Source organism: Thunnus thynnus, chromosome 12, assembly GCF_963924715.1.
Source record: "Thunnus thynnus chromosome 12, fThuThy2.1, whole genome shotgun sequence".
NCBI classification, from domain to species: Eukaryota; Metazoa; Chordata; class Actinopteri; order Scombriformes; family Scombridae; genus Thunnus; species Thunnus thynnus.
This window is the reverse complement of record NC_089528.1, coordinates 5,468,173-5,494,792: the sequence shown is the minus strand read 5'-3', so window position 1 is coordinate 5,494,792 and position 26,620 is coordinate 5,468,173. Positions and strand designations below refer to the sequence as shown.

Below are 26,620 nucleotides of genomic sequence, written 5' to 3'. Positions count from 1 at the left end.
CTCTTTATCAAACATCATCATCACTGTGGCTGTTTCTGCTTGTTCTATTCCTCCCTGCATTATTGCTAACTGATCTGCTGAACAAGGAGCTCCAAATATCTCCATATGTTGTTGTGTCAAACAGTTTTTAGTGCTGCTAATGAAGCTCTGCTAACACGGTGAGGAACACGTTTCATTTCCTGTAAATTCTTCACAATAAAAGGTCTCCCGTTATTTAGTTATTTAAAAGCATTTAATATGAAGCAACAAAGCAGGAAATGTTGGGTTTGCATCAACAGTAACTTAACACAACTCTGATAGGGCAGGCTTCCAGAGAGCTGACCAATCAGAATAAAGTGGGTGGGAGGGGGCCTTAAAGAGACAGGAGCCAAGACTGCCTGTTTGAGTCCCTGAACTGAGGGGATGCATAAAAGGCCAGTATAAGATAAATAAGGATTATTTTTTACTGTGAATCATGCAAAGCTACTCTAGTGGAGTCCCAGAATAGAAATATAGAGCTGGAAATGAGCATAATAAGTCCTCTTTAATGCATTTGCTGTAGACCTTCTGTCCTGCATGTAGTGGTAGTTTACCATTAAATCAAGAATTTGAAAACATTAAATCTGATGGATTGATTGACAGCACAGGAAGAATCCAAAATCTTTGTTTTACATTAAATAATTATTGTAACATTTATTAATTTAGCATTTGTCCAAATCGTCATTTTCCACGAAATTGTGTAATTGCACAAAACAGGAAGAGTGTCCTAAGTTTTGGACCAGATCAGATTGTTTGCCACTTACTCATGAATTTTGGATAACAGGAAACTTGTTAAATTGTTTTACAGCTCAAAAAAAGGAAAGAGGTTCCAACATTTTGGAACATTTCTTACTGTTTGCTAACTCATTACTAAATCGTGAAATAGGAAAAGGAAATCTGCTGAACTGCTTTACAGCACTAAAGGCACAAAACAGTAAGAAAGTACATTTTGCACCATATTGGATTGTTTACAACAAGGCCTAAAATCATGAAAACTAATTTGCCACTAAATCATAATTACCTTACAAACAGGTAATTTGCTGGATGGTAATACAGGATGGGGGCATACAATTTCAGAGCCAGTTGTTTAATAGTGAGAATGGAAAACATGAAAACTGCTACACTGCACAAAACCCAAAAACCCAAAATTTTGGACTCAATGCCAAACAACCCCATAATAAAACCTGACACAAAACCAATGTGCATAAATTCATTTTCTAAAATAAGAGACCCAAGGACAGTCCGATCTGATCCAGACAGACCTGAGGATAGTTGGACCCATTCTGAAGTGTCCCTGACCTGAATGGCCTCTAACAGAGAGATGAAACCAACACTGGCAGTAGCACGATGGGCCATCTCATTTTTCCTGCACTTTTCAGTTCTCCTCTCTCTCCTTCTCACCTCAACTAACACATTTTTTCCTGCAATGATTATAATGTAATACATGTTCAGAGCTGCTAAAGTCTCTGCTTAGATCCAACATTAGACATATTAACACATTGACCCGAGATCCTCTGCAATTGACCAAATTAGACTTATTATTTGGACTTGACCTGACTCTCCCGGATCTCGGTTACAAGGAACCAAATGGGCCTATGAAGACCTCTGATTTTAAGCAATGGCTAATGGTGAAAGGACAAATGAGAGGTAGGGAAAAGGCTTTACAGAAAAGTGGTCTTTCATTTTGTTAAAGAGATGCTCTAAAAGAGTGAGATGTGAAAAGTGAGATGAAAGCTTCCAGTCACCTCAGTTAGCTATTCTCTAGTAATGACACCAAGGTATTACAATCCATCTGACAAAGATGTAGTGATCCATTAAACCACAACACATGACATCATTACACTTGTAATCCTACACTGAGAATTTCTGGGAAATACCATGAACAGAAAGAAAATACTCCCGAGCACAGCTGGTCTGGCTCTTGGAGAAGGTAATAAGAATTGGAACCTATAACACAGACCACATCACAACATATCATAGACCCCAGCGCTTTCATGTCCCCTCATTTGCCCCCTGCACTTCAAGATGGATGTTTGTCATTATCTGCCCTCCCCTGGCATCTGGCTGGAGTCCAGTGATCTTTTTCTGGGGGAATTGCCGTCAGGGATTACCAATCAATCAAACACTCCAACATAGGGAGCTTATTGAAAATGTGTAGATGTGTGAAGGCTATTACCAACAAAGTGAGGTTGTATAAGTGATCAGGTGAGGTAGCGCATTTGTGCATGCGTGCGGTGAAGGTGTGTGTATCCTTGACGGAAGTAATGAGCATATCAAACATGTGCGTGTGTGTGTCTCCTTGACCAGGTTGATGGGTGTATCAGCTCACAGAAGGTATTAAAGTTGATGAGGTGATTTAAAGTGAGCAATATGACCAATGGACTGAACAATGGGCCTCTGAGGGCACAAATACACACACCCACACATTCTCACACGCACCTAAACAAGTAGGTTTTTGACATTAGAACTGCCAGGGGTCGCCATATACCTAAAACCATGAACAGCTAAAATTTACTCATGTGCTTGGCTACCGCATTTCTAATACTAAAAAATGCATTCTGTCACTGTATTAAGGCATTGTTTTTACAAAGCTGACACTGACACTGAAAATGGATATTAAAAGGAAATATCTGTATCTGTGTAGTGTGTTAATATAAAATGGCATTCATCACATAATGAGAAAACATGTTATTTTTGACTTAAATACCCCAAATAGACAATAATGAACAATAATAATTACAGTAAACAACCATCACACTTATGGGTGATTTAATATTGCAACAAAATCAACACGACACAGTCAAGCGCAGATGATGCGGTTATCTATGTACATGGCAATAACAAAGATGAAGCTGCATTGAAGCTGTCTGCTGTTATGGTACAAGTTACCACGTGGCTAGTTCAATCCTGCCTTCAGCTCAACACCAGATCCAGATATCATAGTCTCTGGAAAAAAAACTACAGATTGTGTCTGAGTTTAAATACCTTGGTATCACTGTTGACTCCAATCTGTCTTTCACATCACATGTAAAAAGAGTTGCAAGGAATGTTAGATTCAATCTAGCCAATTTCAAATTCACAAGGAGCTGCATGACCATTCATGTAGCTAAAATGTTCATGAACACAATGATTTTCCCCACACACCACGTACTGTCTGAGAAGTTGGGGGCATGTCAATAAAACCACGCTAAAGCCAATAGAATCTCTGTACAAACAAACAATAAAAAACTCTAGACATGAAGCCACAAGGATACCATCATATATAATATAAAATATTTTGATAAAGCACAACTAATTAAGCTGGGAAAACATGGTTAAATACAGTAGACTGTGTCTTAGTGTCAAGGTATTATACAATATGGCTCCTCCACCACTTTGTACTTACATCACATTAAAAACAAGCTGAACTACTATAGCAACAACTAGAGGAGATTGTCTTATTCCAAGAAGAAAAAGTAGCTTTGGCCAATCTGCTTTTTCTGTCAGAGCATCGCAAGATTGGAACAACTTATCACAATACATAAGAAACAGTGCCAACTACCATTCATTCACCACAACATTAAGTGCCTGGTTCATTAGAAATCAAACTTGTGAACACTAGAGCAGTGAGGTGCTTTTCGTGATGTTTGTTGTCTTACTTGTCATTAATATGCTTAGTGTAATAGTTGCTCTTGTTTATCATAGGCTTTGTATGTAACATCCACACTTTACCAGTCCTGACACTGTGTTGTCATGCTATTTATTGAATGTACTGTTGTGCAATTTGTTGAATGTGCTGTCATGCTTTTTGTTGATTGTTGTCATGCTACTGTTGATTTTGTGTGTCTTAAAAAGGTATATGTAATTATTCCACATTAAAATGTCTAAACATAAACTGTTTGTCCGCTACAATGGCGTCTACCAAAGAGTAACTTTCACACATACAAGATTATATCGGCGTTGTGGTTGTTCCACAGAAACTGTTGTAAATTGACTTTTATTCAGTTTAAAGCCACATTTTCATGATAAATTGAGGTCGCTTTTCACTATATCTTTTAGCTGGAAAAAGGATTTTAGTCATTGGACATCTGGATCTTAAGTTATCAGAGAAATAAACTGGGCAAACGTTAGCAGCAGCTCGGCTAACAGCCCCTCCTGGAAGTCCGGTGGTCACCAAATATCGTCGGAGAAATACTGATTTTTTAGGTGAAACAGCTTTAAATAGTATTTTTAACAATTTTAATCTGCGTGTACGTTTGTTTTTGGAGAGAAGGAGACCTCTGCGGATAATTCGGCTCTCGGGAGAAACCTGCCGAACGTCTGGATCTTACGTTATAAGAGAAATAAACCGAGCAAGTGTTAGCAGCAGCTCGGCTAACAGCCCGTACCGGACGTCCGGTCGTCGCCATACATCGTCGGAGAAACACTGATTTTATAGGTAAAAAAGCTTTAATTAGTATTTTAACAATTTTAATCTGCGTTTACGTTTATTTTTGGAGAGGAGGAGACCTCTGCGGGTGATACGGCTCCCGGGAGAAACCGGCCGAACGTCTGGATCTTACGTTATAAGAGAAATAAACCGAACAAGTGTTAGCAGCAGCTCGGCTAACAGCCCGTACCGGACGTCCGGTGGTCGCCGTACATCGTCGGAGAAACACTGATTTCTTGGGTGAAACAGCTTTATTCAGTGTTTTTACCTGTAATCTCCGGATCAGTTTGTTCTGGAGAGGAGGAGACCTCTGCGGGTAATTCGGCTCCCGGTAAAAACATCCCGAACGATTAACACTGGAGTAATCCTCTCCCAGTGAAGCTGGTTATTTAACACATGGATATATAAAGAGAACTGGATACATGTTCATTCCAATGAAAGTTGCTCAGTGGCGCATGAAGTAATAAAAGATCGACTTCCCGGTATGAAAGTACCCGGATCTTCCGCATTGTGCGGCCCATAGAGCATGCGCACTAGTGACTTTCGCTCGTTCTCTTTATACATCCATGATTTAACAACGAAGACAACAACTCCCATGATCCCTTGCTACTTTGCACCGTCGTCACACTCCGTCTTTTGTTATTGTTTTGATTGAGAGACCCCTAGCGGCTGAAATTACATATTGCGCGTTTACGAGTTGTCTCTCTTGTCTCTATGCAGTGCAGGCTTGTTTGTACCGGCATGTTTTCTCCGCTTTTATTGTTGATTGTATTTTCAGTGTTTTTATTCATAATATTTGTGCTTCCAACTTTTTGCCTGCCCAGGGACAACAGATGAAAATTAGCCTTTCTGGCTAATTCTGGCATATTTTCAGAAATGTCATTAATATGCACTGTCCCTGTCAAATAAAGTAATAAAATAAAAATAAAAAAATAAAATAAAAATAAATTTCACCTAATCAATTATTAATTTTGGCATTTCAACAACGTGTGAATAAGAGAACATCAGCAAGAAACTTGAGGTAAACATTAAAGTGTGTTTTATTGATAATATCATAACACAAATATATATTTCTCTTTTGGTTCCATTCATGAAAACAGAGTAAGGCAACAGGCAAATTAGGTTACGTGGCCTATAAACAATAAAAGCTAACATGGCAAAACAAAAATGAATGAATAAACAATTTACTAAAGATAAGTTTTACACACACTGAAGGTTTGTGAGGAGGTTATAATATTTTCATTTGAACACATCTGATTAAACGTGTCCCTCAAACACACTTTGAGCAGACATTCAGCACCTTGACTGTGAATTTTCCACAGACAGCTTTCCTGCATTTCAGGGACCTGGCAAAGTTTTTTTTTTTTTTTTGCAGGTCATTCTCCTCTGCTCTATTTATAATTTAATTATGACTTGACGTAGTTGTCAGATCACACACCGACGAATGCTGTTGCCTGGTATCTTAGAATGTTTAAACATAAAACACATGGAAATAAATGCTTTTCATACACAGGTAAAGTTTACCTGGTGGCAGTTATGGGTATAAATGCCTGTGTTTTTGATCTGGATTCATTTTCACTATTTTTAACAATAGGTGGTGCTACACAACATTATTATAGGAGAAGTCAAAGACTGAGGGACATGAATATAGTACTGCACAATTGAAGAACTGCCACCTGTGGTGGTTCTAGTGTTAATGAGGACACAGAGCTTTGATTGATTGGAAATGTATGTCCCAGCTCTGATTCATATACTGTGTCAAGCCGTTACTCTTTTCTTTATATTGAGCTGTAATTTTATCTCTCTGGGGTCAATCTTAGGTTGCTCTCCAGCAGGATCCTTCAGAGAACTCAATATGGTGAATGATGAATGATTTCCTCAGTGTGCCATTTATTTGAGGAGTTAAGCAGCAGTGCTGCTAGTGTGGAGGAGATGGGGCTTCTACAATGGCCCCATCAATACACAAATCTTCCCTTTGCATTCCAGTGATGAAATATGTACATATATTTGCCATAAGAATTCACAATATGCTGTCATCAGTATCATGCAGGGATCTTGTTTGGCCCGGTATGTGCTCAGCAGTTGAGGCAGCAGTCCACAACACTCGCCTATACCTGAGTGTCTCTATTGCTTATTGATAAAACACAATAGGGATTCAACCTCCAGCTTGGAAAAGATTTTAAACACTCTGTTAAGACTCTGCTGCGCAGGAGGTGATGCATTTATTGTTTGAGGTACAGCCACAGCGCTATGTGTGGGATAAACAGATTGGTTTCACAGAGAAGAGAAAGCCACCTGCAGAGGCTCAAACTTTATCAACAGAAAATCCTAAAAGGATTGAATCGGCTGCAAAGATTTGATTTACACCTGATCTGTGAGAAGTGAAATGCACAAGCACTGCAACAGAGTCAGTATCCCAAAAACGTCACCAATAAATACATACATACATACATATCATACCTTGATCAAATAAAAAATACAATACATATACTGTATATTTATAATGATCAGATACACCATGATCCATGATTAAAGCAGTTTAAATGCAATGACATTCAGCTGAGGTTCAGATGCAGTTCAGATTATGTACATTTTGATGTTTTTACAGTGCAGTTACACTGTATAAACCTGGGTTTATATTTGAAGCAGGAGGTTAACAGCTGTCCAGTGTTAGATACCTACATTAGGTTTTGATTTATTTTATTTGTAAGGGACCACATGCAATATTAAACATAAATGTTAGCATCTGATGTATTGTAGCAGAGGTATCTCATGTATTTTGTGATGTAGAATGATGGTAGGCTACATGCTGTATGTTATTATGTAACTGGTGTTACATCTATTTTGCCTCGTCTCATGAATAGGAAGCTACTGCTGTTTCATTCTTTAATTCACTGTAATAGAGAGCAGTGATTGCAGTGAGCAGGAGGTTTGCAGTAATGTCTTTGCTAGATATGTGTTACTGAAGAGGAGAAGGTTAACCAACAACAACAACAACATGTCTGCTGCAGTACTTAACAATCAGGGGCTGATACACTGGGTAATTTTTTTGGTTAATCTCTGAGAAGGACGGATACTTCACAGAAATACTGCAGTTTTGGTATTGTTCACTTAAAGTTGACTACTCATGTTGGTAACTTTACCGCCAGTTGAACCATTTCAGAAAGTAGATAGCTCGAAGTTTGGGGATTGAATGATGAACAATGTTAGATTGAAGTAGTACACATCCTCACGCTAGAAGCACAGGAGCACAGAGAATTAGTTGAGAAGAGAGTTTTTTGCCCTGCATTGATTTTTCACAAATTTTGCTCTGATATGTGATTGTGTACTGATGTAATCGTATGACTGACTCTTGTTCTTTTCTGAGTCATATCTATTAATCTATTAGTCTCCTAACACATATGTGCATGCATACTTACAGACAAATGTATTTATATAAAAATAGATCTGCCTATTTCCCAGCCAATAAGTATGCATAAAGGATGTTCAGCTCGGTTGAAACCCGTTTACAAATGGCTCATTTAAAGCCATTTACATACCCTTAAATAGTCCTATAGAGCAAAATGGAGTAAATGGTTCTTTATGACATAAAGCACACTTCTGTTAAGATCCAAGCTTAAAAATAACCAGTTATCAAATCACAAGAGAATTTACAACCTAAAGCAGTAGAATATGGATTGTGGAGCTTTTGTAAGACACCAACAGTGTAATAGCGGAGCTGCTCCACTGCTGGATTCTGTCTCTCTCAGTTTACCCTTCATCCATGTGGTCACAGTCTAATTGTTTTCTGCATAGCTTGAATCTGGCAGCATATGAGGCCAATTTCATACATCCCACTGTTGTTCCTGCTGCCGTCGCTGCTTGCCGAGCTAAATCGACTTCAAATGTGATCAATTTAAAAAGCCGATTTGCTTGAAAATTGCAATATTTAAAAGCGGTTCAGCAGGTTATCATCTCCCAACTTGCTGAAAAATCCTCACCCTGCAAAGAATCCCTTACACTTGTAAATCTAACCTTTTTACAACTTGCATGTCTTTGTCAGGTTTGGTGGGATTGGTCACTATTTCTCACCACTGACCTGAATTCCATCATTTCTCTGCTCATCAGTAACTGTACTGCCTGCAGAAGATTAATGAACAGTGGGCTGTTGCTTCACATGCTAGCTTCAAACAGCAGCATGACAACATGTCTTTATCCAGTAGATGCTGTTCCTTTTTGAAGGCTTTGATCCGACGAATGAGAAATCCACAATAACTGTTATTATCCTCGCTTCTCACCAATGACTCCTATGCGAGCCTTCAGCTTTCCTAATGTAACAAAATTGGACATAGTGCTTGGTTCTTTCTCGGCTAAATGATGGGATATGCTATACAGTTTCATTCAACAATCTACAAGAGTGCAGGAGATGTCAAATAGCCCTGTAAAAGTGTGTTACAGGATCAGGCTAACACACTTATTACAAGCATTAAAAGCTTGAGTGTAATAATTCTGATGGAAGCAAGTAGCTAAAACTTACCTAGATCCCAATAACAAAGCTCCAAAAGGTATTCTTACCAGTTCTAACAAGTGCCTTTTAGAAGTTGAAGACTCCCTTTTTCTTTTTCTTTTTAAAAGGGGGCTTTAAGGCTGTATTGCACCATGCCTCAGTATATCCATTCCCTGAGGCAAAATGAAATGTAGCGTACAGCAGAATGAGACTAAAAACACCTGCTGCATGATGGAAACCTTAACGTTATAATCCTTTGCAGCAGCTACATTCCAGTGAAATATGACATGCCACAGCTATGTGGCAACATCAACACATTCTACAACTCTATATAATAATATTTACATAAAGAATACACCGCAAGCCTGCAAGACATAAGTTCTGGTAAACATTGTCACTGAGCAAAACACCACATATGTTTTATTGGGCAAATGAGTCATCACTCTGATGCTTGTTAGAGAATGATGTACGTTACAGATCCTGCAACATGATGCCTATAGTGATGAATAGCTCACGGAGTGCGTCCTCCGGTGTAAAGGCCTTGATGCATGGATGCAATTTATGTTAGTTATTGTTAAATGTCCTTCTACATGGAAGTGTAGTCATGTCTACTGTGTGTGCTTAGTTCTAAAGCTGTACTTTTTTGCATATTATTATTTATTATTTATAAGTGTGCAAATAATGTGTGGGTTGACTCTTCCAGTGAGTCACTTTGTTGCTTAGTTGTCATTCTTATTAGATTTTTTTGTTAGTTGGACACAAAGTTCACTGGTGAATCTACTGCAAGGACCACCAACCATGAGATATACCATCATTTGACTGACGTATCATACAGATATAGATAGGTAACAAGGCGGACAACCGGGGGAATCAAAGCATGAGGTGCTAACAACATGACATACAATTTAACAGCCTTGAACTCACAGACCAAAGTGATGTGAGATATAGTTTTTATAGTAGAGAAAAAATCCAGTGATTTTGATAACTTAAGGACGCAGCATTTACAGGTGGTGATGTTTATCTTGATGGTCCTCCACTGTGTGCCATATTGACTAAGGGTAATATTGCAAATACAGATATACAAAAAGATATATGCTCCTGCAAAGGTGCCATCTTCATTTTACAGTGATGACCTGAATTAGTTTATCTTTTGTGTCTGCTGAACATTTTCTTTCTTCACATTGTACCTTTTGAATTTATCGTATCTATTTCTAATCTATCTGTAATCTATCTTTTGTGATAGATGTAATGATATATAGATATATAGTCATAGTGAACCTCATTATTTAACACTAATACTGGACTTTCATAGGTATGGACAACCACATTTTGTGTTATGTTTCATTATGTGTATTGATAACTGTATTATGCCACATGCCATTTTATGATTGGTCCTTGGCCTTGTATCAAGTCTCATATTTTGGTTCTTAAGTGAAAAAAGTGGTCACCATGTCTTTATCCTCTGCCATCTTTCACAGGAAACACCCAAATAGAAACAGATTCCACAATTCCTTTTCTCTGTTTTCTATCTCTCCTCATGTCTCTCCATCTTCAAGTCACCTTCACACTTCTCACCACTCTTTCTCAGCCCTCTCACCTTTCTCCCCGCGTCTCTCCCTGTCTCTCCCCATGGCATGTGTCTCACAGACGGTGGGTCTGTTTTGACGGCTTTGCATTCTGGTAGCGCCACGTCAAGTTCAACTTTCCTTCCCGTCCATCACTGCCTGCCACAGCACCTATGCATTAAATATCAAGCTTTGTGGAAAGAAAGAGTCACAGAATACGATGCTGGGTTTGAGTTCACTTGGCAGGTCTGAAGGGAATCTCTCCCCATGTGATGATTAAGCCCAGTTCTCAGTCTGTGTAAGCTGTAACAGTTGGTGAAGCAGGGAGAAGACGTTATGGAGAAGCTTTTAATATTTCCCTGATGTAAAAGCACCATGGGAGCATTTGAATATTGCATTAAAGCACACTGACTTTGGCACACACACACACACACACACACACACACACACACACACACACACACACAGCACAACACACATAAGCAGGCATATTCATCCTTTTGGACTTGCACACGCACTAAGACCCAAACCTCAAATTCAAATTTTCAACTTCAAATTTCAGAACCAGAATCATCTTTATGGGATAAGTATGTTTACATATACAAAGAATTTGACTCCATTTTTGTGGCTCTCAATGTACTTCCACAGAATAACAACACAACAATCTTCAGGAAGATACACAAGGAATTAGTATATACATGTGAAACCGCAAAGAAGTAAAGAGTGAACAGAGTGCTGAGATAAATATTAGATGGTTACTTTATATACCTACTGTATAGTGGGTGGTTATGTACAGTATATACAGCCGGTTCAGCTATACAGTGGTGGGTGAAATGTATTGTACATTTTTTATTTTAGACTAAAATAAATATATAATTTGGAGGTACAGTGGGTATTGTAGTGTTCCAGGGTTATTGCTCAGTGCCACTGTGAGTTAACTGTTCATAAGTGTGACGGCGAGGGAGAAGAAGCTGTTCCTGTGTCTGGTGGTTTTGTTGTAGAGTGTTCTGTAGTCCCTGCCAGAGGGGGGAAGGTGGACCAGGTTATGTCCAGGGTGTGAGGGGTCAAAAGGTCCTGGATGGTGGGCAGGTCAGCACTGATAATCTGTTCTGCAGATCTGACTGTCCGCTGTAGTCTGTTCGTGTCCTGTTTGGTGGCCGATCCAAACCAGATCATGATGGAAGTATAGGGGACGGACTCGATGACTGCAGAGTAAAACTGGATCAGCAGCGCCTGAGGTGGGGTGCATTTCCTGAGCTGGCACAGGAAGTACATCATCTGCTGGGCTTTTTTGATGACTGTGTTGATGTTGGACTCCCGCTTCAGGTCCTTGGAGACTGTAGATCCCAGAAACCTGAAGGATTCCACCTCCGACACAGTGCTATTGAGTACGGTGAGGGGTGGCTCATCCTGGAGTCCACTGTCATCTCCACAGTTTTGAGCGTGTTCAGCTCTAGGTTGTTGTGACCGCACCATTTTCACGCACACACACAAACACACACACACACACACACACACACACACACACACACACACACACACATACACACAAGATAATGAGATTAGCATTCTGATGTTCTTGGAAAATTGGAGGATTGAGAGAGAAGGGGGAAAAATAATAAGAAAGAAGCAGAGACTCCCCTTGGAATTGAGCTGATGCAGCGGTGATGACACACTTTTCAGGCAGAAGGGAAGCGAGGGGAGCGCTGAACATCTTCATACACAGACCTCTTTTAATTAATTGCTATTTTTTCCTTGAGCAAACAAAAAAATAAAGGTAGGGCTTAATTTTCTTAACATCCAACAAAAAAAACGGATTCTTTCTATTTCTCCCTCTCATGCTTTTCTATGCCGTGATGATGCTGACTTAGAGGCGGCTGTAAGTGAGTTTGGTTTGATAATTGACCTATCAAGTTGTGCTTTGATGTGTGTACGTACAGGCTTAGACAACAGGCAGCTTAGCTGTTGACACCTCTGTAAATCTCTCCCTCTATTGTGCTCTCACCCATAAATATTACATGAATATCCCACCTATCCCTTGTATTTCCCGGAAAAAAAAATCAGCTTTTCAGCCACTCATAAAAAGACTTGGTGACATTTTTGACACTTTAATACTACAAAGTCAGTAGTTTGGCTTGGTCCAAGGGTCATAAAGTAATACCTGGGGGCCAATGTCAACTGTCAAGTAGAGTGAGGGGGAGAAAAAAAATGGAAAGGCTTTTTACAAGGAGTGTGTCATATGGCAGCTGTGCAGAAAGCGCATGTTCACATAGTATGAACAGGTGTCATTTTTACTCTAACAGATGTAGCGATTGCATTATCTACTTTAATTGAATTCAGTGCTACTGTTGCACTAATTCTCTACAGTTTCAGCTGCGAGGTGATAGTACGTTATACGTTTGCTTTGACAGTTTCTGAGAGTGAGGAAGGATCGCGCAGCACTAATGGAGGATGGATGCTCCACCACACATTAATATGACCATCCCAATCGGTTTTCCATCATTGTGACATAAGCCATTCAGTCCTAATTAAAAAATGAGTTGTGATGTATGTGGTTACCTGATATTATTCAGGCGTCATCAATAACTGGTGAAAATGGATGGATTCATTATATGAATATTGCTGAAGAAAGAATAGAGACAGAGTGTTGTTTTTCAGTGAGGGACAAACTTTCATATTGGTCAAAGGATGTATTTCTGTGATTTTTCTATAATTCTTCCATAAACGCCTGTAGATACAGACAGGTGTAACATCAGATTCCAATATCCCCATCATACAGTAGTCTGCATCTTTTTATATGGAGTGCTGATTCATTTTGGCACCATTTAGGTGTTAGAATTATTCAGCCTTATGGCAGCTCTGTAAGCAAAGGTTAAAAATGTATTTTGTATGGGGCACCCTGGTCACCTAAATATTTAAGTAATCTCTCTACTGCCAGCTCTCTAATAAAAGCAAACATTATCATTCATTTGGAGTCATGTTTCTGTTCACCTGGTGAATGCAAGTCCAATATTCACTCTCTTTTAGCTCTGTTTTTGCTCTCTACCAACTCCTAAGGGGGTTTGGCTATTGTTAAATGCTCAATGTTTCACTATCTTCACCAGCTAGTCGCTAACTTTGTCTGTTTAGCCTGCCTGAATATTTCTTTAGAAACTGACTCATTGTTGAGTATATAAAATGTTAGAATGTAGTGAAAAATGCCCATCGCAATTTCTAAGAGCCCAAGCTGGAATACAGTACCAGTCAAAAGTTTGGACACACTTTCTCATTCAAGGGAATGGGAAGGTGTGTCCAATCTTTTGACTGGTACTGTAAATTACAATCATTTTCCAACCAACAGTCCAAAACCTAAAGACACTGAGATTATTGTCACAGAAGACTACAAAAACCTGGCAAATATTGACATTGGTGAAGTTGGAACCATTGAATTTGAGGTATTTTTCTTTTAACTTAGTTAAGTTAGTTTAAGTTATTATTTGCTTATCAAAACTGTTAATAATTCTCTCAATCCAGTATCATTTTAATCAACTAAGTGTTTAAGATCTAGAGTACTTGACAGTTTCTGGGTGTCTTGGGAAATAATGAAGCTGCCATGTATAGGAGGGGTCAATAGCACGTTTTACCCAGGGACCCCATAGCAGGTTAATCTGGTCATGTCTCCAATACATATTTTTCAACTGTATCCTGCTCATTAAGCACAATTCTTTATTTAGCTGTTGAAAAAAGAATATACGCTGCATCTGTATCAGCCTAAAAAATACAGCTTTGCTCTAGCTCTAATTTAGAGTTTTCTTTAGAGGCTGTTGAATGTATGGAGGTCTGCCTCTACATAACAGAAGTTTATGAGTTGCAGTGCAGGATATGATGTCAGAAACAAACTGACAGAATGATCTGAAAAACAAAGCCGACACAAGCTGTGGCTGCAGTGAAAGAATACAGAGGGAAGAAGAGGATGTTGAAGTGGTCCTTGTACCAAAAGGAGATGGTGTTCATGTTCCATAAATGATCCAAGAAATAGAGAGACTATTTCTTTCTAGCAAGAGATGAGGAGTACGGAAGGGAAAGTGTTATCAGCTGTGTCGCGTAAAACAACAACAATAGTCTGGATGACAGAGACCTGATTCAGATGATCAATTGTTTTCAAAGTCTCCTGGATTCATCTTGATGGCTGTCCTTCTACCAATAATGAAAATATTGAGAGGAGGCTGTGTGAACACTTCAACAATTACTGACTGAAGGCCTGTACAAACTGTAACTACTGGGGTCCAATGTGAGGCTTTTTCTGGTGGCAAAACTGCCACATAGCCTGATAAGAACCCAACAATTTAAATTTATTTGTAATTTACTACTGATGTCACTTCCCAGGCAACATTTACCAATTGGATTAAATTCTGAGGGATGATCCTGTGTCTTTTTATTTTATATTTAATGTAACCAAACAGGAAAAATTGGTTTGATTGATGTATAATTCAAAGAAACCAAAGATGTTTACAAATCACAGCAAAATTGATGGTAAGAAAGAAAAAAGTGAAAGAGAACGTGATTTCTATTATCTTTCTTCCAGGGTGTCGTGTTCACTTCTGAGAATGTCTGGTGAGACAGATCAAGAGCATGTCAGGCAGTTCAAGGAGCTCAAATATTTGACACTTTAGTCAAAAATTTTATTCAGGTCTGCCAGGGAGATGTCGCTCTGAAGAGATTTGTCATTCCTTGTCCTTGTCATCACAGCCAGACTGTTCTTGACTAGGACTGCACTCATGATATGGTGGGTTGGAAACAGTGTGGTACGATGGCAATAACACCATCGACTACTGAAATGTGTTTTCTATATCATTTAACAGCTCCCCTTTGGAAAACAACATAATTATAATTCCTGGTTATCTATGATGTTCTTCTAATTGGAAACTAAAATGTTCTCACCTAGTATGAAATTGTATCAGGAGCTAAGTTGATTTTATTATCATGACATGCTTGGCAGTGATATTAAAATGTAATAGAAAAATCAACTCACTGCTATGACTGTGCTTTAAGCAATTAATTTAACATTTTTTGTCATCATTCGCCATTCTCATATGAATTATCTGATGCATAGTGTAAATCTTATTGTGTCGGTTTGTTATCTTCACTGCCATAGGAATGGAAGAGAAAAAAGAGGGGTGATCTAGCAGACATACAACAAGCAGTCTAGTAGCTCAGACTGCCCTCATCAGGAAAATTACAGTGTTGGTAGTTTGTTCAAAAGCCTAAAATGACCTATGTTTTTGATTACCTGATCTTTCATGCCTGTGCAAATATAATAATAATGATAATAATAAGCACCGTGATGTTGCTATAGTGCTACAAATCCTTGTGGGAGGAGGTTGGCCTGAGTCAACAAATTGTTTGTCTGAATTTTTAACCATGACCATGATGTTGCCTCACCTTAAATCTGCACGAGTCAATATTTTTATATTAAGAGTTGATCAAATGACTATGTTTAACGTGAATGGCGTCACTTGCGTGACATACCCACAGAGAATTATCACCCAACTCTGCAGTTCCCCTCGGTTCTTTGAAGCATTTTAGCGTCTTTGAGTTTATTGTTTTGGTTTGACAGCCAGCAATTTTATTGTTTTGATTCACTCTCACAGCTCACATCAGATTTATTTTCACCAACTCCAGGCAGCCGTTTTCAGCTAAAAAGCTCCAATAAACTCATTGTTCACTATCTGCCCGGCACCAAACAGCAGGCAGACAAAATTAGAGACTAGCTGGTGAATACAGCTAAGCGTTTAGCTAAAGAGTCTTGTACTTGTATTCATCAGGAGGCTGGAAACACATCTCCAAATGACTGATAATGTTGCTCTGTCTCTGCTGGGGGTATAAACAGGCAATTGTTTGCTAACACAAATAATAGTTTAATATAGGTGATAGTTTATAATAATAATATGTCAGTGTTGTGTTTATGGCTTGTTCTGCTGTCCCCAAGTGACTAAAAGTCAATAAATGCAGCTTTAATCAAAGATAAGATAGAACATTATCAATCCTGAAGGAAATTCTTGCCAGAGATCGCTCAAAAATTACAATATAATAAAAACAGTAGAGTAAAAAATGTAAAGTGTATAAGGAGTAAATGCTAACACTAGTGCCTGATAGAATAAAAATAAAAGCAAGATATATTTAGCAAAGTAAGTAAACTAAAATAGAAAAGTAATATTTCTCATGATATTGAATAGAGGAGATATTGAATCAAGTAGCTTTTTTAACCCAAACCGCAATCTCTCCCTAACGTTAACCACATAGTTTTTACCCAAACAGGAGCCCGGCATCAGAACTTTTGCAGAAGCACAATTTTCAAAGACAACAACAGTTTGGAAGACTTTTTGCAGTAGCTATGCTACACCAGCTAGCAGATAAAAAGACACTGGGAGAAAGTTTCAGATGTCCATGGTGTGTTGTCATACCTGGCAGGATTTTATATGGCTGTAATAATGCAGCTCAGACCCCTCAAGTGAATATGCCTACAGTCTTAAACTTCTATTCAACACATTCATTACCTCCTTTTCTTTTTCCTCCCTCTCCTTCACCCCTCTTGCACCCTCTTTATCTATTTCTCCTTCTCTTCCTTTTTTCTCATTCTGTCTCCTCATCTTTCCTTCTATTTCAGCACAGCTTTGCTGCGGCCCCCGGGCCCCTCATTACTTTGTCGTTGTGCAGTGGCCACTCCTTTCGACCCGGCGCCACTCTGGGATTAGCGTTATCTCCATCTCTGTCACTTGCTTATCTATTTTCTAGACTATTGAAATGAAGCTCAGCCAGACGTGTGATGTACTTCAGATTAGCGGAGGCGGGAGGCAGGTATGGAAATCCTCCGCTGGTTAGATGCCCTTCCTCAGTCTGAGGTAGATGTGCGCAGACTGCTGCTAAGCATCTTACAGATGATAGACTGATACACTTTAAATCTCAAGTCCAAGGGAGGTTTGTCTTTTTCTTTTCTTTTACTTTTTTGGCCGATGTTCCTGAATTGGAGAGCAACTATTTTCATAATTATATTGTTCAACATTTTTTAAAAAGCATGAGTTATTTGGTTCCAATTTTACTTGTTGGAAACGTCCTTTTAATCATGATGGACCTCAATTTTTTCGATGTTGATTGAGGGCTGTGTAGTTTTGATCCTCATCCAGCCAAGCAATGCAGAGAAATGGTTGACTTTGTTTGCACATCATGGTTGTAGAGTTTGAAATATCACAAATCTGTTGGTAGACCATAATAAGGGCATTCAATATTGTGAAGACTGGATCTACTTTGTTGGTGAATGACAAGAAAATTTGTTTTCATGGTAGCCAAATGAATTGACTGAAAGAGACAAGACTAATGGTGCCTTCATGTGGCGTTGTATTTACTGTCAAGTCCATTTAAAATTGTGACGCTAATGTGTTTAAATGTTGGAGCCCATGGAGTTTGTTTTTTTTTAATAGCAGTTTTTTTATTGCATACATAATTGTTATTCCATAGTATGATGTTAAATTGTAAAAATACACAAGATCAGTCATGATTTATAAAAAGGAAACAAAGCAAGATTGATTTTTCTTGTCTGTTGCCTAGTAAAAGTATTCTGATAATTTAAATCATTTGAACACAGAGCATAATGCATAATTGACATTATTGTTCAAAAACACAACCTCAAGCATTACATTAGATGGCAGAATATTTACTGAACTGATCTTGACTCAAAGACCCAAGTCCAGCTGCCTTCGATTCAACCCTTCTTAGATGATCTTAACCTAAAGGAACTCACAGAAAAACATTTTTTCACACATAAAAAAGTATGGATTGAACTGTGGACTGGAGTACCCGAGATGTGTATGCATACTGATCTCTCTTTCTTTGACCAGCATTTCAAACTAGACAGTTGCTAATGGTGACAGATCAGTAAGCCACTGCAGCGCCTCAACTAGACAGGTCAGGTCAGCACATTGAGGCGTCAGGGAGGAATCTAAATTGTTCGTCAAAAACTGTCTTGACCTTGTTGACCTTATTGACACCAAGACCGTTTCAAATCTAGCCTCATGTAGTGAAGGAATATTAGTTTTATGCATGCAACTTTTTTCTATGCCACCAGTGTACAAATCAAGTGTCACCTAAATAAAATCTATTTGTATCTTTGAAGATGGATTTCATATGAATTCATTGATGAGACAAAATATTAAAGACAGACTTGTTGACATGAGAATTTGCACACTAGCAACTCAAAAGCAAACTCACTATAACTTCATACTTAAAAGCACATTCACAAGTCTCATATAATATCTTAGATGTGAGCAAGCACTGCGCCGACAAATGTGGAAAACCAAACAGTCAGATGAAACACAAGCATCAAATCAGACTAAATGGGAAGAGATAAATCTGGAGCAACAGGGCTTCAGGATTTATTTTTCTCTTTGATTCTCTCCCTGTATTTCTCTCTGTCTGAAAACGGACCACACGTTTTTTGTTTTTATATGAGTAATCTTGTCGTGATTCTAGAAGGTCACACAATATCCTACATTATGAATTCATCACATTGATACATAAATGTTGAATTGGATCGGTCTCTTTTTTTCATGTACATGTCACAAATAACTTTGCCTGGGAAGATTTTTTTTAACAAACCTATTAACGTTTTTCAGATCTCTGCGGATAACATCTCTCTACCAGCCTTCAAATTAAATAGAAATGTGTTGAAACATGCTGTATGTGTTACCATATGCCCTTTTGCATAATTCATGTTATAGATGAGAAGAATCAGAAAGATTCCCACTTGCGAGCATTCACATCATCTGACAACTCAGGAAGGTTGTATGATAACTGGGTTTAAAATACAAAGTACATCGACAAAATTACATTATATCCATTAAAGTCACATTGAATGACAGACTCTGGATTAGATGAGGCATTGATGTGTGCTTGGTTTTCAGGCACTTCAGTATTAGTAAGTGCCAAGTTGGATATGTTGGAGCTTTCAGAAAAATCCCAGTTTCCCAGGCGTAATGATGTCTCGGAGGCTGATGTGAACGCTATTTACAAGTCTGTAACTCCGATATGACATGAAGGCGACATAACTCAGCTGATCATCACACACACATTTAACATATAAAGCTGATGGCTAGCATGTTAGCAAACAGTTGCCTATTTACTCATCCAGCAGAAATGTAGCAACGTTAGCATTTGTTTGAAATCGTGTTTCTTGTTCAATATTCATTCTCCTTTTAGCTCTGGTTTGGTCTCCACCATTTCCTGAGAAATATATGTGGCTCTTAGTGCTTCACTATGTTCACCAGCCAGCTGCTAACTTTGTCAGCCGCAGTCAGATAGCAATTATCAGTGGGTTCAATTCTACAAGTGACACCTTTCACATTACACATATTTTCCTTGGTTAATATAGAATTATTGATTGGTGCAGCTTTAAGCAGGAGTTTTAGCCACATTATCCCATTGAAATGTATATTTTGACTCATATTGACTATTTATCTTGATTATCCATGTTAGCTCCTATGTTGACTTCTGAGTAGATTGATATGTCTCAGTGGGTTTGTCACTATGAGAAACCCTTTGACCCTATTGATTCATGCAGCTTTAAGGACAATGTGCCGGCTGTGTCTTATCATTTGGGACTTTTAGCGCACATCGGGTGCACCATACAGAAGCAATAATGTGATAAAAGATGTAAATGTGATAGACTTGCTGCTTTTCTGGAGCGGAGATATGTGTTGACACTGAGAAGTAGGACAATAGCATAGTGTCCTCTGTGTGCGGACTTACACAGAAGTCAATAGCTGTGGTTGTTTTGATGTGTATCATACTGGTGTATTATCGTTTACTGTGTCATATGGCCAATTTATGACGTTTGAAACATTCCAAGATTGATACATTATTACATTTTCCGGAGTGACTTTCAACTAACCTCCAAGCTTGATGATGATGATAATGATGTCCATTAATCAGAAAGGAAATAAGAAAAATATTGTTAAACAATAAAATGGATGGACCTAGAAATTAACCAGCAGCTGGTTTAATATCGTTTTTTAATGCAGATTTGTCCTTTAATGCACTTTTTAACCCACCCACATGCTTTCTTATTCATAAACCCGATGGCTGGCTATTATGTATTAATAATTGGAGCTTATTGACAGTGACAGTGACACACCCACGCTGTTCTATGTGCTTCACGGTATTTAACAGAAGACTGGCTGAGCACAACTGAGCCATAGTTACAGCAATCACTTTTAGTCCATGTAGCAAACACTCAGTGAGCTGTTTACTGTAGCCTGATGTCATGAATTATTATGTTAAGGACAGAAAGGACACAGTGTGCTGCCTATTTATATAAGATGTGTTCATGTGTACTTTTTGGTTCATATGGTTAGCAGCAAATGTCAAACAGAGGTACCTGGATCTGATTCTTTCATTTATTTATTTATTTTTTATGATAACAAAAGGTATTATTTTTTACCACTGAATTGTTTTGGTTAAAGGTGCTGTTATTATCATAGATTGTGTTAAGGAATAAAGTAAATCATTCTGTATTTTTTTTTTTTTAATGCTGAAACACTTTGTAAAATTAACATTGAGTTGATTGACAGAAAATTAATCTGCGAGAAATGTTATAATTGATTAATAATTTAAGTTTAAGCAAAGATTATATACATTGACTGATCCCAGCCTCTCATATGCAAATATGATGCAAATATTTTACATCATTTTAAATGAATCATATTTGGGTTTTCAACTGTAGATTGAATAAAACAGACAATCTAAAGATGTCAGCTTGGCCTCCCAACATTTTTTTGACTGTTTTTGACATTTTATATACCAAAATTGTGAAAAGATTGAGCAAAACAACAATCACCAGATTCATGGATAATAAAAATAATCAGCCCTTAGGCCCTGTTTTTAGGGTAATTTTAAGGTTTGTTCAAAAACTTGAAAACTAAGTAAGTGAAGGAAAGGGACTTGTGGAATAATACTTAGAAGAGCAGTATTGATTTTTTTCTATTTGGGTCGCAGTGGAGAAAGCTGAAAACACAACATTGATATACTATCTTATGAAGTTGCTATGGCTAACATGTTAGCAAACAGTTCACTCTTCTTTTCGTTCTGTTTTGGTCTCCAACTCCTGAGGGAAATATCTGTCTCTCTATGCTAAATGCACTGTTTTCCTCACTAAGTTTGTCCGTGTGCTGGGCATGTGGGTTGATGTTCATCAGAGAGAGTGAAGACTGATCCAAAACAATAAATTTGCAGGTTGTAAAACCAAAATAATGAGCTGAAAGACACTAAAATACTGCCTATACTTTAGGGTAACTTGTCTATGACATTTAAATTTGCATCAAAAATGAATATGCAGTCTGTACTGAATGATATAATGAGTTAGCCTTACAGCACGGCTACATTATACTGTATGAAAGTCTTTCCCATCAGTTAATTACAGTAAGATACCTGTATCCATCTGAAGACAGCAGAACACACATATGCCATAACTCCTAGTGTTTCTGCTACGCCTATAAGAACAAAAACATCAGATGTTCATGGAGACTCCCACACAATGAGTTCACCCAGCTTTGCACTGGTTGTAGCTCTTGCACCGTCAAAATAGGCCCCTAGTAGTTTTACAGTTCATATCACAGAATTGAAATAGGGATGAATGTGGTGTGATGCTAGTATTTTGGCCCTGCAGTGTTCATACCATGATACATAGGTAAATATTTCAGTGTAATTTTAGGGAGGCTGTATGGCTTTCAGCAGGAAAAGTGAGCAGTTAGCCTACTGGGTAGGAATCAATATGAATAACATCCAGCAGCAAGCATGGAGCTCAAAGGTGTCATAAAAAATAACTGTCGGCTGCAGTTGTATGTACAATAACATGGACCATTTGCACTACATCAAAATGTTAAGTGTGCAAGAGGTACTTTACCCACAGGTGTCCGGCCTCTCTTGCACTGACTACCCCCCCCCCTTGTCCATCATGCAAATTTATGACTACACGTGTTACCTCTTCTAAAAGTCTGTGGCACAATTTATGCCCCCAGTTTTATGTTACAGATGATAGAAAGTGAAGGGAGAGAGGACAAATAAGCCTCTGAAAAAAAAAAGAGCTGGCGAGAAAGAGACAGACTGTGAAAGAGAGGTGACAGAAGGGTTCAGCGTCTAAATTCAGGGCCTACCATATCCAACACCCACTCACGCAACCTTTGTGTCGGCGCACATATTTCACACCAACAGTCGGCAAAAAGAGACATTTTACGTGGAAATTGACTCATCCTCTTGTCACCTGAGCTATAGTTTTTCATTTGCAGGAAAAAGTGCCACGAGGAGGAGGAGGAGGAGGAGGAGATGTGGCTCTGTGGTTTTTTTTTGTTTTCCCGGTTTTCTGTTCTACATGCACTGGCTGGCTGCATGACTCATCATCTCCCCTTTCCTGCTTCACCTACAGGCACACATCTGCCAGGCTAGGATTAAACAGAATGGTAGCGCGATTAAATGGCTTTGGCATCTGTCTTCTCATACATCTTAATAGAATTCACAAGTCTCTTCACTCTCTCTGTTTAGGGTGAAATCCGGCTCCAGTCTTGGATGTGTTTTTTTTTTTCCTTCTTCTTCTTTCATTTATCTGAAGTGAGGGGCCTCTTTGAGTTGACAACTGGCTTACTGCGCTCATGGGCAGGGCAGAGCAGATTAGTCAATTAAATGAAGCCATGGAGGAAAAGGGGCTCAGTTTATGCTCATCCTTAAGCCTTTATTCTGTTGCTCTAAAGAAGCCGCTGAGGGAAATCAAATGACCAGATTGTCAGGAAAAAGTGAAACAGACAAATGCAGTGTGCAGACATGTTTGAACAAACTCTCTATAATGCCACAAATTGAAAGAAAATAACTTTTACCATTCGGCAGACAACAGCTCACAGACACCTGCTGCTCCTCTATAGTACAAGAACTACAGTGGTGGAAAGTAACTAAGTACATTTACTCAAGTTAAGTACAATTTTTAGGCACTTGTACTTTCCTTGAGTGTTACTAGTATTATTATAAATATTTCCATCTTATGCTGCTTTATACTCCTGCTTCAGCACAATTCAGAGGGAATACTTTTTACTTCACTGTATTTATCTGACTGCTATAGTTAGTTACTTTACAGATTAAGATTTTATATTTAAATGAAAAATATGATAAATTTATGAAATACAATACATTGCTAAATATTAAACTGATGACAACTCATTACAAAAAAGTATTGTTGACTTGGGGCCCCATGTTATGTTTCTGAAGTCTATGATTTGTTACCTATTCCATCAAACAGATAATTCCCATTCCTTCTTTTTAAAAAAATAATTCTTAGTAGCTCAATTTTCACAAAAAAAGGTTAAATTTAAGTTGAATTAATGAATTCAATGAATGAATATTGTTGGTTGGTTAGACAGTCTACCACTTTTGTCTGCACTGAAATATCTCAACAACTGTTGGATGAATTTCTATGAGAACTAGTACATTCATGTGCCCCCTCAGTATGAAGTGTAATAACTATTTGTGATTTCATTCTAGAGCTATCATCAGGTCAAAAATTTTAATTTCTCTATGCCTCTGCTTTTTCTCCATCAAATAAAGTGATGAAAATATTACAGAACACAGGTGTACTGTGTGTGCTATGCTGTGAACCTGCTCTGAACAGAGATTGCAGTATGCTGCAGGACTGGCAATGCCACAACCTCTACTGTGCCTCTCCTCCCACTGCGACGCACAGTCAGTCCCCAAGATACCAAACCGGCGCAGTTGTGGAAATAACCTCAGTGCACCTTAGGAAAATGCCAGTTCGTCGGTTCAGAGCTCAACAGAGCTGTCAGCATACAATAAGGAGTTGTATACTGTCGCCAAATTAGAGCCCATAGTCCTGAACTCCTACAATGTTAGTCATCTCATGATCCCCAGATCATTATCTCTGTAGTGGGCCTGACCTTTAGGTTAAAAACCACTGGAGTAAACTACTGATCTGTATATAACAGTGGACGCTCGTCCATACAGGCAGACAAGGTTGTTCTTCCTCTATTTTTGAGAGGCAAGAGGCAAATATAAAAAAGAGTGATTGGTTGAAATAAACCATTACCAAATCTCAGTATCATTTATAAAATATTTTTCCCTCTTCTTTGGAAAAAAATCCATTATTGAAATTCTGATTAAAATGCTTCAACTGCGACACCTGCAGGGCAGACAAGAGGGAAAGGGCAGTCTGTGTGAAGCAGTGTGAGGAGGGCAGAGAAGGACGGGCTCCTACTGTCCTCCTTAGAGCGGGATCTCTTATGTCAATTTAATCTACCTCATTTTTTTCATTGGCCAAAACACGTTAAATGGTGCTCCAACGGAGAATGCCCTTCCCAACCAATCAACAACCAGAATACAATATTGACATCGATTTGGTCCAATGACAGTTTCCAAATTTTATCTTTAATACTCAATAACTGTATGGTGAAGTGACAGATCATGGATGAATAATAAGAGCTGAACAGGGCGCCGCTGCTCAGCCTTGCAGCCAATTTTTCCCAGTGGCCACTCGCGGTATTGCAGCGAAAAATCCCCCTGCGTCCCAAAACGGATTTTCCCCATAGACCACCACTGTAAAACAGACGTCTGTAAAACTGTTGACAGGACACCTCGAACCGCAGACAACGTCAAATTATGACTCTTTCTGTTATGAACTTTTGATCCATGGAGATTTTATGTTTGTAAAACTTTCCTTGAGCTGAGAAAAGCGATTTAAAAATCTGTGACGTCATCACAATGTAAAGTCTATGGGCCAAGCGGGAGCTCGCGGGCGGGGCCAGCGGGGGAAACACTACTGCGCATATTCAGTGGTCCGCACAACGCGGAAGCAAACCCGGAAGCTAGAAACTTTTTTTGGCGCCAGGCGAGCAATTCCTATAGGACTGAATGGACGCCATTTTTAGTCAGAGTGGCTTATCCTGTCAGCCGAGGTGTGTCCTATCTGTGCAGCCGAACTTAGCAGCTCCCAACAGTCCGGTGTTTCCTCCGCAGGCTCCACTCCACTCAAGCTGCCCGTCAGACCCGCTACTTCTTCCCACTTTAACCTGAATAACAAACCCGGGCTCGGCGCTCTGGTTGGATCCACATGGAGAGCCGGGGCTAACATTAGCTGAGAGGCTAGCGGAGCGTTAGCCGCAGCATGACCGGAGAGAAGCACAGCCAGCTAGCCTCTGCTAGCCTCCCAGCTAAGTTATCTTTATACATCCATGTTACGCGCCAGGCGAGCAGTTCTTATAGGACTGAATGGGCGCCATTTGTAGTCCGGTATCCAGCTCTTATAATACATCCATGTGACCAATAGATTCATACAGTAGCATATTAGAAAATGAATTACAACGTACAAATAGCGAACTACTTTTAAACACCTCACTAAAAAAATATGTTTTATTTCTGCCTTTTCAACAGAGTCCAAATTTCCTGTTTTCAGATCCACGTTTAGCTTTTTTTATTATTATTATTTTTTTTTATGGAGCAGTAGATAGCTAGGTGCGTTAGCCAACACAACAGTTAGCTTGTTGTAGCAGCCGTGAAGGACTGTTGAAGACTGTTGTTAAGCTAATGGGGAGAATGAACTTGGACTGGGGGGCGTGGCAGTGGCAGGTTGCTGCTGGGGAGCAGATGGAGAGCTTTGCGCCGCTGACACAGCCTTGGGCCTCGCTGCCTCAGCTGGATCCAATGCCGGACTACAGGGACGTGCTACAGCCGACGTGCTGCTGCTCTCAAGCGAACTCCTCTCAATAACAGTAGAAAGCTAACAACATAATTTAAATGAAACAGCCGGGAGAGTTAGCTTGTTTGTCATTGTTGCTAATGATATCAGACTGACTAACCAGCAGCCACAAAGTTCTAACAAACTAACAAACAAGATGACCAACAGCCATAAATGGACGCTATGTCACGGATGCTTCATCTCCATGAAAGAAAGAAGACGTCAGATAACGTGAGTCAGATACAGCTTCTCTCTCTCTGTCTCTTTGGTCGCTAATTTCATCTCTGATGGTTAAATGTCTCTGTGGCTGTTGTGTGAATTTACCTCCTTAACAAGAATGCAGCAGAGATCATATAATGTTCTGCACGTAGTTTACTGGACACTGA

At 39.0% G+C, this 26,620-nt stretch overlaps 1 protein-coding gene across 3 annotated transcripts in view; it reads left to right on the top strand.

The window, feature by feature from the left end:
- Window positions 1–26,620, top strand: part of brinp2 (bone morphogenetic protein/retinoic acid inducible neural-specific 2) — a 245,159-nt gene that overhangs the window by 25,665 nt on the left and 192,874 nt on the right. For 2 of the 3 annotated variants that reach the window (XM_067604960.1, XM_067604961.1), the window contains exon 1: window positions 25,437–26,465. The exons of the other annotated variant lie outside the window; for it this stretch is intronic. The gene's annotated coding sequence lies outside the window, so the exon portion shown is untranslated. Of the gene's footprint in view, window positions 1–25,436; window positions 26,466–26,620 lie in introns of those variants that run through there. 3 annotated transcript variants of the gene reach the window in all.